Below are 14,525 nucleotides of genomic sequence, written 5' to 3' on the forward strand. Positions count from 1 at the left end.
ATTTCTGAGTATGTTAAGGCATAAGAGGCAGAAAATTAAAAGGTGACTATACAGCAGCAGCTCTAATTGGCATTATTCAAGCTGGTGAAGTGCAGATAAAGAGTACAAAACATGAATAGCTGGAGTTCAGTTCTAAAGAGACCTTTTCAAAAGATTTTAGATTCTACTAGTTATACAGAAAAGGACTATTGTAACTATTTATATTTCTATACGGTTAAGATATACAGAGAAGTGTGTCATCTACCAATTCATATACACAAAAGTAAGGCATATAAACAACATGATTATTTGCTAAAAAGGCTACAATTCCTAGTGTTTGGAAACAGGGCTATTATTTCTTGTAATTGTCTATTAAGTTCATAATAATTTTATTTCCAGCCACAGTACTAATTTCTTGTACATTCCAAGCAATATTATGCCCACACATGTGATACAATTTCTGTGTATGTCCATCATAGCTATTTTGTGGTATGTTTTGAAGCCTTCACATCCCCAATATTGCAGTGGTTTGCTGCCAAAACCATCAGTAGGTGTGTCAAGTCTGATCAGGTATGGAATATAGGGGCTGTTGATTTTAGATAGGGTATCTAAACCACATCTTAAAGCAAACAGGGCAACCAGATATTGCCTTTATGTTTTTCAACACATTTAGAGTGCAACTTGGGATGATTACAGATGAAAGTCTCCTGTCAGGGATTCAGCTTCCACTGAGCTGAAATTGGTGCTGTTTACTCCTGATATAGACAATACAGATTTTACCTGGTGCAGATTGCTTTCATGGTCCATTATAATGTACAGAACTTACAGAGGTGAGTTTATCTACACTTTCCTTTTCCTCCTCATTTACCCCCTTCCCCTCTCCCCTTCCTCTTTCTACACAACTGTTTCCTTGAGGAAGAGCAATTTTGCATCTGGTAATTTCTGCTCTGGATCCAGGGGTAGCCTACTAGAGACAAGCAAGGCTGGGAGAGACCCTGGGACATGACTTAATCCACATCTTTATCCCAACAAGAATTAGTTATATCTGACAGAAGATTCTTCAACCTATTCTGAAAATCCTCCACAACACATCCAAGCAGTGTATTCTGGCACTTTGTTTTCCCAACCTGTCTAAGCTCTCTGCTCATACCAGCCTTGAATTATCTTCAGTTTAATTTCCCTACCTTTTTTCTCTAGTTAGTATGAACATAGTGAAGAGAATAAAGCACTAGTTCTTTTTTTAAAAGCCTGTTGTATATTTGAAACTCATCACTGTAAGCCATCTGAAACTTTCACCTTTCTTTTCATTCTTGCTCATGAACCTCTCATACTCATCCTTGTTTCTCCTTGGAGATCTATGTCCCTCAGGTCCATAGTTTTTTTTTTTAAAGTGTCCCAGGATTGTATCAATAGTAAACTGAGCAGAGCAGAAGGTTTATTTTGCATTTTTCAGGCTGTACTTTTATCCACACTGCAAAACGGCATTTTCCCCTTTTACAGAAATGGAGTATTCTTCACTCATATTCCCCTGTGGTGTTTTATAGCACCCTGCTAGGGAGACTGGACAGAGTTCCCTCTGTAAAATCAGTCACAATTCCCAAAGTGAGCTTAAGTTTTGCCCAGCATGTAAAAATCTGTGCCCTCCAGTGATCAAAGGAGTCAGTGATCACACAGACTTCTAAGAACAAGTCATACTCTAAAACAAAAGCATTTAAAAGAAAATCTTAAAACCACAGGACAAATTATGTGCACATCTATGGTATTAGGTACCTAATTATCTCCCGCAGTTGGATCCTAACCTTACTAAAGAAACCCTTCTTCTGCTTTTCTGGCTCCCATCTTCCCTCAGCATCTTTAAAGTTGCTCTCATCCATTGAATATTAAGTCATGCAATTTCTCTTGGAGATTAAGTAGACTACCTTACTGCATCTATATAATATAATATAACATAACAGTTTTATGAGTGTCACATATCTCACTTAACTACACAGATTCCCAGACCCTTGGAATAAGTTAGATTGGAAGGAACTCCGGGATGTCGAGTCCATCCTTACTCAAAAGGAAGCCTAACTGGATGAGGTTGCTGTGGAATTTGTACAGTTGACAACACTACCTGTGGAAATAACCTCCTTTTTGCCAAGGAAAGATTTTTATTCCCTCCTCCTGTTACATATCCAGATAACATGTGAAAATACAGCACAAATATATTTCCTAGATATTTTCTTTCTTCTTGATAAAGATATAACAGAGAAAACCAATTTGTTTTTAACTATTGACATTTCAAAATGACAAATATTTCAGTTACTGTGGCTAGCAACAAATGATATGTCCTTTGTATTTCATTAGTCTGTAGAACAAGTATATCTTTATATAGCAACCTAGCAACTCAAATATGTTGATTTTACCTCTGGTTTCTTTACTTTAAATCCATAAAAATCTTGCACATTGTAGATACAAAATCTCCGACAACATTTCAAGTGAAGATTTGACACCCAGTGGATGAAAGTAGCAATCAGCATTAAGGACAGTATTGGAAACATAAGAGTTAAAGAAACTCCATTAGAAACTAAAAGTTATATTTTATATTATTTCACTTTTGGTTTTAGTTTTTAGGAATAAATAAATCTTATCAGGCTTAATGGAGTTTAGTCATTCTTAACAGTTACCTAATGAGCTCTCCAATTATGTAAAGAAGAGTAATTCAGTTCACACGCTACTGTACATACACTACTGTATCCCCCTATAGAAAGGGAGTTCCTCCTCTTCAGAAATGACTCACTCAAGGTCATACAATAAACCAGAGGCAGCAACAGGACTAGAGCTCAGATGGTTCTGGCTAGTGACCTTATCACTAATCTTTTACATGGTGTGTGATTTTCTTGATACTCTCTATTCAAATACTTTTGATATCTGACATATATTTAGCAACTGCAAATAAAAGCTACTCTGATGTTTATTGCCCCACAAATACTCTTTAGCATCAACAATAAACCAAAAGCACACCTACAGTACATACAATCAGAACAATCAAAATATTAAAAAACAAACAAACAAAAAACAGAGGAAAAAATAATTAAAACTCTATGACTCCTGCATAAATCTACAAAACTGAATTTTGCACATTTTTGATGAGGGAGTACCTGTAGATAAAACAACCTATAAAGCCTCATGATACACAATGGCATAAAGGGGAAACTGAAAAGCTTTTCTCGAGGGAAGGAGGAAAGATAATATACTAATACTGAAGTTATTTGGTAAAAGGAAAGGGGACTGTAAATATTTAAACCATGTTATTAGACTGTATTTTTTTTATTTTAGTAAGCATCTAACTGGACATGATATAAGCCTTCCTCTTCATTGCTTGACGTGAAATGTTGTAAAAGAGAAGAAAGAATACACAAACTACTTACCAGCAATGCTGTTTGCTAGGTAAATATTGCATCCAATACTTGTATGATGATTTATCTTCAGAATCTATATACTATTACCAATGTCCTGTAAAATGATAAAGACAAAAAAAAAATCATAATTCTTTGAGGAATATTGTAAATAAGAAATACAAGTACAGTGTCAGTAAGAAATACCATATGCTACTGAAATTTCATATCATATTTACTAGGAGAGTGAAGCTATTATTACAAGGCATTTTAACTAAGATCACTATTGAGAAAAATTACATTTGAAAATAATACAGTAAAATACTGACAGATGGGTAAGTTTTGCTTCATCAAAAAAGGTTGGTAATCTACATTGTAAAAAACCCATTCATGATACAAAATGGATAAAAACTAAATTGGGTTCATCTACTTAAATGAAGAGATTTTTCTGGTGCTGCTTGAAAATCCAATGGCAATCTCACTAGAAAACAAAATTGTTGAAAAAAAAGTATAAGTTTTTGTTGCTTTGCTTTACCTCACCTCCTTAAAGCTTAGTCTAAACTAGTTAGACTCTCCTCTGAAGCCGGTAGAAAAAGACAAGTACCTCTGAGACCAAGGGCCTGTACAGATGTTCTTCTCTTCACACAGGTTGTTTAGATGGTCAGTTCAGCCTGCACTACCAGCTAGTACAGTTAGATAACACGAATCCCACCCAGAAAATTCAGGGGAAACAAGAATTGTCTCTTTTTATTTCAACAATGTTTAGCTGTCTCCCTCTCCTGCAATCTGCAAACTGGCTCGGAAGGCAGACTTCTTCAAGGTTGTGAAGTTCTCTCAGATGAGATTTCAGGCTTTGATAAAATTAACTCTCTCTGAACAAAACCATGGTGTTAGGGTCAGAAAAGTAGTGCAGATTAGACTTCAGACACCTTTCTCAAGGTCTCCCCTGAGATGATGAGAAATGTCAATGGAGCAACCTTAAGGCTCTTGTTTCAGAGTGAAGGATCAGAGTGCACAAATCCCTGTACAGGACCCCTACTTGAATACACTTTTCATCTCCTAAGCATTAGAAAGACGCATAAAGCTCAATGTTTACAGAGAAACTGCAGTATATGCAGGGTACAACATAAATATTTTACAAGTGTGCAGAACCTACCAAAAAAAGATCTTTTCTCACTTTTACTAATGCATCCTTCATACCAATAACAACCTTAGTACATTTAACCGCTTTATATAAAAGGAATAATCTTGCCAAATATGAAATGGTTGCTGAGATACAGCCTGATCTGCCCAGTGAAAAACAAATATTACATTTCAATCTGCTTTTAGTGAGTCCAGGAGCATCCTCGTCTTAAATGCTCTTTAAGAATATTTTCTCTCTTAACACACACCAATTAGAAGGAGGAAAGGCAGATGGTCAAACTAAATTAGAGACAGCATACCAGCCCTGCCTGAGATCATCACCATTGGCAGATCTAAGCAGCATCACCATCCAGTCACTAGTTAGGAAGAGAAGTATACGTGCTTTTTTTCCTCTATCTCTTTCCGGAACAAAACTGGAGAGGCATTGCAGCTGTCAGAGTACTCAGTTTGCAGATCTGAAGGAAGCAGAAATCTGGCTGAGGATACACAAATCCTTTTGGTGAAGGAATTTATTTAATATCCAATCTAAATCTCCCCTGTCACAACTTGGATCCAATTCCTCTTGTCCTATTGCTTGTTACTTGGGAAATCAACCATCGCCTTGCTGTAACCTCCTTTTAAGTACTTGTTGGGAGTGAGAAGCCCCCCTAAGCCTCCTTTTCTCCAGACTAAACACCCCCAACTCCCTCAGCCACTCCTCATGAGACTTGTGCCCCAGATCCCTCACCAGCTCTGCTGCCCTTCCTTGAATAAGCAGAATAACATGTCTAACATGATGTCTGTGTTACTTATCAAAAGGAGTCCAAAGGAGAGTGATTTAAAGTTTGGTTTTTTTGTTTGTTTTATGATGACGGCTCCAGCTCCTCCATGATGATGTTGTTAATGGACAGTCATTCTAGACTGTAACACAGCATCATAGACTAAACACTTGAAGACACTGAGGCACAGTGGAGAGGAGCAAAATTTCCTGCATGAGAGAAATAAAAGACTCAAACACTAAAATGACACCCAATCCTAATAAATCCTCTACAGGATTACCTCACCAAAAACGAGAACCCTCTTGGAGGAACCTGTTCAAGCAGAAGTCTTGAACAGAACCTGGAACAGCCCTTGAAGTGTCGTTCAAGAATTCTAGATCAGTATCTTTGAACCAAGTAGAATATTTTTCAGGTCTTTCCTGTGACTAAATTCAAATGAATGACTAGATGGATGTAACATTTCAAAATACATATTAATCCAACTTCCTGAACTGACTAAAGAATTCAGTTCTGCCTTCCCTGAGATACTGCCTTCTCTTCGCTTCAGACACAAGCCTTCTTTCCTTAAGTAGGAATATGTGAAAGATTATATAAAATAAATAATGAGTACTAAGAAATTTAAGGAAGTTCTTTCAAAATAAAAAAGTTCCCTCCCAGGCTGGCTAGAAAGTGCAGAAAATTCTCACAATCCTTGCACAAAACAAGTGTGCCTCACTTTGACCATATGATTGATGAAGCATATACACAGATGGGAGTGTGAAAGATAAAAAAGAAATGTGGTAAAAAGGGTTACAACAGTGAGTGGTGGCAAAGACTCACTACAATGGTGCAGGGTGAATTGCTGTCTATGCTCAAGTCAAAAAAGACTTCATAAGGCAAGGAGTAATGACAGCTTTAGATGGAGGAGAAAAAAGGAAGGCAAAAGTAAAACAAATTAAGATTTAAAATGAATGAGGATAGCTCATTCTTCTCTCCTCCTTAAACCCATTTGTACATCAAACACAAGCCCAAAGGAGTGAGAGAAACTAAGGACTTCTTAGGATGTGCTTTTGTCGGGCAATCTGTGGCAGGCATTAAGGAAAAAAGTAGGATGTTAGGGTTATACCTCATCCTGTACATTAACACACCTGAAGCTTTGCTGACACAGCTGAGCTAAATGATCTGCTTCTGCGTTTGTAGAAATTAGTCACAACAAACACAAATTTCAGCACCCCCAAGTTACTTTTTGAAAGCCTTTTGCCTTTCTGTTGAGAAAGTAAGAGTTCGAAGGAAGATATATATGCATAGTTTCATTATTGGACCAAAATAACAGATCCACATCTACCAACTTGGAAAAGTTATTGTTTGCTTTATATATTTACATAAAAATCACCTCAACAAGCTATGAAGAGTATTAAGTAATCTGAATGCTGAGTGACTCAAGAGAGTGATCTTTGCAGTTGCAGAGCAATGCAAGCATGCCTGTAAGGTTTTGGATTGTTTTGTTTTGGTTCTTATTCTACCTTTTAAATTGAAGATAAATTGTAGGCCACAAATGTACACAAATTATCATCTGTTTTACATTTTCGTACTGACAATCTTATTTTTTGCAGGTTTTTTTTCCCAGTTGTACTACTAGACAGTGTAAGTATTATAAGCTGCATCTAACTGACACAGCTGCATTTCTAATTAAAAAACTTCAGGTGTTTTGCAGTATCTGACATGTCACGAGCATTATAAGATACCATTTGTTTCCAGTCTGAATTGCATAAGTTGGGTAACCCAGTCCCTGCACTACTAGGGGCTATTATGCCTTGCCATGTCATTTTGAATGCTTTTTATATATGATAAATAATTATTGTTAGTGTTTCCACTGTTGCTGGAGGGTTCTCTACCTCTTTATATTCTATTTTTCTTGCCATTCTAAAAGCTTTTTTTTTTCAAAAAACTTAACTTCTGAATACATTACTCTTGTCCCTTAGACCTTGTATTTATGACTGTATTTTATAGTTGGGTCAGATTTATAGTAGATAGAATTTTACTTGGGATAAAGATGTATCAAAAGCATGTTTGCCAGAGCTTTGGGAAAGCTTTGAATATGGGAACCTGCACTGCATATCGCAAAAGAATAGATTCATGCAATTCAAACATTTCCAGATATTCACTTTGGTTAGAAATAACTTTTTATAGCATTTGAGCTTTTTCAGGCTTGCTCAAGTCTGGGAATCACAGAACTGTGGAAATATCATATCATGGCATATAACACCATTTGAATTAGAGTCCTGCTGTGTTAGGCATTGAACACAAATTACATCCAGATTGCCCTTTAGTCCTAATTGCTCTCAGTTTTTATTTATAGTTTTAAAAGAGGAGACAATCAGCCATACCAAGTTTTAGTCTTTCTTAATAATTACTTACAGACACATCCCACTGAGAACAAAACCAGCTGCCATTTTCCATTATCTATGACAATCATTCACAAAAGAATACAAATCTACCATCCTAAAATAGTACCTCTGACCTTCAGAGAAAGTGGAGATTTGCACCAGCAGCCTAAAGTACAAACTAATATAGCCAACTGGAATCTGAGAAGGGGTAGAAGTGAGTTTTGAGTCAAAACTAAGCAATAAAATCGTGTTTTGTCATGAATTTCAGTAGTTGCAGGAATATGGCTTCAAGAAACATAAGGATTTGTTTTATGGAATGTGTTTATTGATTATTTTGCGCTGAATTCTCAGGACTTGCAGTGCACTACTGAAGATGTTTTGTTTTGCCACATGGACAAGAATAGAAGGCAGAGCAGGACTGGAAAGAAGGATAGCTAAGTCCACATCATGATATTACTGCTAAAAGAAACATAGCAAGAGAGGCTGAAACTAGATGACCTTCAAGGTCCCTTTCAACTGAAACCATTCTATGATGCTCTATGATTCTATGACTTGCTGTGACAAGTGGCTGCTTGGAAATGTCATTTCGACTGGAAGTCAGCTTAGAGTTAGGCAATGTATATTCTATAGAGATTTTTCCTAAACCAAAAAGTCAACAACATATGACTTCCAGAGTTCAGTTGACAGGGCAGTAAAGACTCAGCCTAGTTGCTGCAGAATACTGGCCTCTGCCACTAGAAATATAATAGGGTAAATCACCTCACTTTCAGATTCTAGAGAGCATTTCAGTTCCTAAAGGGCATGTGTCTCAGAGGTTTTGCATTGTATCTCCCAGCATCATGTAAATGGTCTAGATTTACCTGCAGTGCCCCTGGAATGGCAGAACACTCCCTTGCTCAAAACCCTATATCATACCTTAAATGTCTGTTTTAGGGAGAGCTAAATAGTTGTTTAGAATCACATGACTGCATTGATCAGAGGCAGGATCCAGATGCCCAGCCATAGGTAGATATGAGATAACCAAGTATATTATATTTGGCTTCCAGATGCTGCTTCAGAAGGCTATAAGCCTTCTGAGAATGTCCTGGATACAGGTACGGGAGTCAAGTGGTATCAGAAAACTGAATTTAGGCAACTGAACTGTGTTTGGAGCTCAGACATATAGCTCACAAGCAGATACTCACAAGTAGGCACGGGCGTTTGCTATATAGGGAAACTAAATCCCACTTGGAGAGCTTGATTTATGTTTGCATTAATAAAAACACTTAGAACACACTGAGAGATTTTAAAGTATCTAGTAAACTCACAGAAGGGGCAGATACAACATGAGACCTATAGAAAAACATCCTTTTTGACAAGGCAGCTAGCTGAGAGCCAAGGCATGTCACATGGTTGGGACATCCTAAGGTAACTACATCAAACTTTCACATCCACGTCAATGATGTAACTTAAACCAAAGGAGATTATTTCCTTACTTTGAAAAGCCCCTATTGAACAAACAACTAAGCTTAAAAGACAAAGAAGAGCAACATATTTACTTTTGCACAACCAGTCAATGATGATGTGTGCTAAAAAGGCATCTTTTTTTCAGATTTTAAGCATTTATTGAACAGAGATTGACCTGCCTTTCATGATGACACACAGACTGCACTTCTCTTTCCTGAGCACAGAAAAAACCCCAACCCAAACCAAAAACCAACCAAAAAACCCCAAATCCAATCAATCTGTTAGAAGAAACTGGATGTTGAAGATGCTGCATTTCAAATAAATAAGACTATGCTGATCAATCTACTGTCTCAATGTATGGTGAGATTCCTCGTTATGCTGAGTTTACAATTTGATGAAAGTTTTTCCCAGAGATCCTTAATTTGGAGAAGCATGTTGGCTTTGCTGTCTGTGCTGTCTTTGACACCTGCAAAGTAATTTATCATCAGTTTTAAAAAGATTTTTAATTATCTAGGATGGGGTTAAGGCATCAAGATGACTCAGGATTCACAGGTGCTGTTGCAATGTGTAACACTTAAATAGTCAGAGTCATTAATTAGAGAAGTACAATTGAAAATCAGAAATAGTATTGCAAGCAGAACAGGGCAAAACAAAATGTGTGGTCACTGTCCTTCAGTAAGCTGGAAGGACCTCTTCTATGACAGAAGTCCGGCCAATGTAGCTTTGAGCAATATTTGAGATACAAATGATATGTGATAAATCAGACCTGCTTGCAGAAGATGTCAGTTCTCATTTTCCTTTCAGTAATGTTTGTGAAAAAATAAGTGACATTCTGGCTTGTACCAAAATCTCTAATGAAACTAAAAGGCTGTTGAAATAATTACCTGGTAAATCAATGTGCATATATATATATATATACACACACACACACATACGCAGGATTTTACTGCACCTTCTCACTTAGGCTTTTTATTTCTCTTATCCACTTTGCTATTAAATCCCACACATGGGAGACAGATAAAAGGAAGACCAACTAGGAGCGCAGCATGAAAGATGTTAGGGCTTTAAAGTAGATGTGATGAAATGAAAATCTGGCCTTGAATTCCCTTCTTCCACACAACTGTCTATTGTCATTCAAGCTACCTTAGGGACCCAGGTCATCCACGCTTTGATTCCTCTTTAGATTTTTTGGCTGACAAAGGGAATATTAGAGCTCTATGTACTTCAGAACTAATTTATATTTACATCCATTTTGCCTATGTATTACCTTAAGTGTGATGTGAAGGGCCAGTCAGTTTAAAGACTGTAACAATAGGTATTTGCACGTATTGCTTTGATATATCTCACAGAGGCATATTCACAAAGGCTAACTTAAGTTTTGGGCAGTTTAAGACTAATTTCCCCAAGTCTTCCACTACAGTCAGTTCCGGGAAGTGATCCTCCATAGAGTGAGGCAGATTAGGAGACTAACTTTTGCTAGTTTCCCTGACGATCCCTCAAATAATATAATTTTATGACTAATTGACATTGTCATTCAATTCTCTTGCAAAGAAGCCCCTACCTCAAACATACAGACAGCATAAAATCGGTCTGTTGCAGTAGTTTTTAGTGATTTTTCAGAGTAGTATTTATTCTTTTCAAGTTATTAAAATTATGTTGCAAAATACCATTTTAACAGCAGGGTTGTTGTGTTAAACAACACTCAGCACTTGAACTATCATTGCATCACCTTTTTTAACAACCATGCACCACCTACTTTTCTAAGTGGTCCAAATTTAGAGACCTCTATGTCTGATCAAAGGCCAGGTTAAGGATGATGCTTCCTGAGCTAGCACTTCATGGAAGATAAGTTCTTAAGAAAGCTAAGAGAAAAGTGGGCTAAACAACTCTATGAAACAAGCACTTGCATTCACACATCCACATGGAGATCCAAAGAAGTGTGATTTTTGGGAGGGTGAAGAGCAACAGTAGAATACTCTGTTAAACAATTTCACCGTGTTGCTGGTTTTTTATGTGAAAATAAGTTTTCTCCTTGCAGTTTCATATAACATGGTAAAGCGCTCATGAAGCCAGCTCTGTTAAGACAGCTCAAAGCCTGTTATTTAGTAATGTGAAGAATCACGTGTTCCTTTCCAGTATTCATCTGCGCATTAAACAGAAAGTCTTGAGCTTCTTGTCAGCAGTTCAGTTCTTGTGAATGTTGTAGAGATTTTATGGGAAGAGAGAGACTGACAAACTGCATGTGGTGATGTATCTGGTCACTGTAATGATTCAGTTGTGTATTACTAATTGGCACTGCTAATGTTAGTTGAGACCAATTCATTCATAAAATGTATTTACTGGCAGCTAGTTTCTAGTTTACAATAGTTAGAAATTTGTCACTCATGCTGCAAAGAGAAGGTAAGCAAGCTTATTATCTTATGTGCTACATATTTACAAAATGAAATCCAAAGTCCTACATTTCTTAAGTTCATAATAATATTTTTATTGTTTCTTTCTGTACTATTTTCCTGTAGATATATCTGTGGCTTATATTTGTATCAAAATTAGTCCCAGAGACCAAATTTTGACTTAGAGGAAATGGCAACATAAAGATTTTAATTTTAGATATTTTAAAGTATTAGTAGAGGGAGAAGGATACCTGTGAAGAGTGGAAACTGAACTGAAGCTTTTTGTGATCTAAGAAAATCTCGGCAATTATACATCTGTCTCTGGGAATATTTGTGTGTTTTTAGCAAACCAAACATTGAAAGTGTGAAAAGAAGAAAAGAGTAATATTACAAAGTTACATTATATCCAAGGTATGAAAAACAGCTCAGGATACCTGAATAGGCCAACAGTGTAAAAGCACACAGCTGTGTGGCTTCCATCTCAAAATTGTTTAATCACTGCCTGTAAATACTTGAAATGACAAAAGGTTTATAATGGTTTAAAGCCATAAAAATATTTGGTTTCCTACAAGACTTATTTCCAAAAGTTTTCAATCTGAAGAAGGATTTTTTCTACATTTAACAAGGAGGGACAGGATAAACCCTAGAGAGAGATTCATCACACCTAAGTTAGACATCTGCATCTGAGCTAGTCACCCTAGGCTTCTTTTCCAATCAAGAAGAGTGAACAGCAATGCTACAGTACAAGACATCTGTCTCTTTTAGACCTCTTCTTTAATACGACATGTTTTTCACCCTAAACCCCATTGTTTCTCATCTTTGATTTTAACTGTAGTCTGTTGAACTAGCTCAGATAGCCGATGTTTAAAATTGCATACAAAATTCTCCCTCTACCACTATTCCAGAGTGGGCATAAGACATTCCTCAGTATCAGCTGCCATGCTGAGTATATACGAATGTGTCACTGAAGTTAAACTCTATCGCAGTATTTAAGAACAGCAAGGAGCTGGAGCTCAATGCTACTGTGTGCTTAATAATAATGTCATGTCATGGCTAGTCTTCGTGAACGAATAATATATAGCTAAATAAATGAAATTCATTTTTCTTGTCATATTCGATAATGATTCTGATGAATAGACACTTAGAGGACTTAATATTTCACAGTTAGTTTTTTTTTTTTTTTTGAGAGGTCTCATAATGGACCAGAAAAATATATACTTTTAAGCAGGAGATAAATATCAAGATTTCTAATATATATTCTTCAGTAACTGCTTTCACATCTTTAACTCCCAGTGAGATTTTCTTTCTCTGTGTTTTGCATGACCTTGTTGGTTCAGCCCTTTAGAACATGTGACTTCTAAAAATATATCTTATTTGAACTTCTTATGCATACTGTAGTTCTGCATTTAGACTGTTCACAATTATACTTATTTTTAAGAAATGCTGTTTTACATTCAAACCTACATAAGACAAAAAAGTTTGTTTCTTCTGTAAATACCTTCAAGAAAAAAGAAAAATTGTACTTGAAGAAGCATTTGGAAAAACATCTTTTGTGGTTTACTAGATAGCAACTAAACTACAGAGATTCAGAAAATCCCCTCACCACAAGATGGTCAGAGATGGAAAAGTATTAGCAAATTTTCAAGTTCGGTTCATCCTTTTCTCCTGCAGTCTGCTTGCAGCCACTGCTGGAGAACAGGAATTATGCTAAATGCGCCCAGGCTCTCCAGCTCAGCTAAGGATGTACAATGTGAAATGATGACTGAATAACACAGAACACTTGTCAGGTCTAATCCAACTCATTTATTTAGCTGGAAAACATTATTGTTATTCATTGCTGTATAAGATTTCATCAGATGTTCTTCAGGTGCATACTTAAATAGAAATGAAATAAAAATATTAGAAGTTCTATACATTTCTTCCTAACCCAGTTCAGGTCTGACCTTCTTAAAAATGTTTATAGCTCATTAGGTGGAATCAATACCCTTAATTAACATTCGATTGTTAAAAAAGGTTAAATCCTTGAACATTTTATATAGCATCTGTAAGAACTGAGTTAGATGTATCTGTTCCTCTATCAAGAGAGTGAGCCTAAAGATGGCTTTTTTTGATGTGCTGCTGAGTATCTAAACTCTCTATACTTTCTGAGAGAAATTAGGAGGGATTAAGTGGGCATAATGTTAATGTATCAATTGAGCTAAAAAAAAAAGTTGTACTGTATTTTTAAACAGACAGGTTAGATGGGATTCTGATGAATAGTCCCACAGGAAGAAAAGACCTACTATCTCTTCTACTCTTTAACCCAAACACTGTAAATAAAATCAAGGGAAGCTTCTGATTTTTAAGATCATTGATTCAGTCTTCAGTCTGAGACTGTATATTCATCCAGCATTTCCAACACTAACCTCATGAGTATTTTAATTTTCTTTTAAGATTGGCTAGATTAGGAAAAAAAAGAAGAAAAAATATTTACTGATCCTGGCCTTGTAACAAGAACCTCAATCACTACTTTCTCTGTCAAATCTACAGTTTCCAATCACAACATTTTTTTCCTCAGAGGGAAAAAAGGAAAATATGGCAATCTAAGCCATTACACCAGTGTCCAGGACTAAAGTGGGAGTGGGAAGAAAGTGTTGATTATTTCCACCATTCATCCTCTGTACTATGAAGATTCGTACATCTCTGTTACAGTTTGGAGAGTCATTGCCAGAACAGATTTCATTCTAGTGTTCCAGATAACTGTCTTAAAACCTGTTTTAGAAAGCAAGCTCAGGAGGGTAGAAATGCGTCACCTCTTTTGTCTGGTACACTTTGTCTTACACAAAACTGTTGTTTCAATCGCATTATGTGCAGAAATCTTGAGAGTTTCTGAATAATGTAAAGAACGTATCAAAGAACTTTACTCACTAATTCCTCTATCAAAATTATGGATTCTGTTTGAACTATCACAGACTTCAGTCAAGTATATCCAGCCTCAACTTTTAGACTTCAGGTGATGAGGAACCCATCTTACATCCAGAAAAGCTTCTCCAATGTGTAAATAGCTTTACTTAGTATATGTACCTT

The 14,525-nt window shown here is 36.3% G+C and overlaps 1 protein-coding gene across 12 annotated transcripts in view; it reads right to left on the reverse strand.

The window, feature by feature from the left end:
- TENM4 (teneurin transmembrane protein 4) overlaps window positions 1-14,525 on the reverse strand; it is a 1,582,078-nt gene that overhangs the window by 756,612 nt on the left and 810,941 nt on the right. For all 12 annotated transcript variants that reach the window (XM_064644892.1, XM_064644901.1, XM_064644900.1 and 9 more), the window contains exon 6: window positions 3,390-3,474. The gene's annotated coding sequence lies outside the window, so the exon portion shown is untranslated. The remainder of the gene's footprint in view (window positions 1-3,389; window positions 3,475-14,525) is intronic.

Source organism: Pseudopipra pipra, chromosome 2 (genome assembly GCF_036250125.1).
Source record: "Pseudopipra pipra isolate bDixPip1 chromosome 2, bDixPip1.hap1, whole genome shotgun sequence".
Lineage (NCBI taxonomy): Eukaryota > Metazoa > Chordata > Aves > Passeriformes > Pipridae > Pseudopipra > Pseudopipra pipra.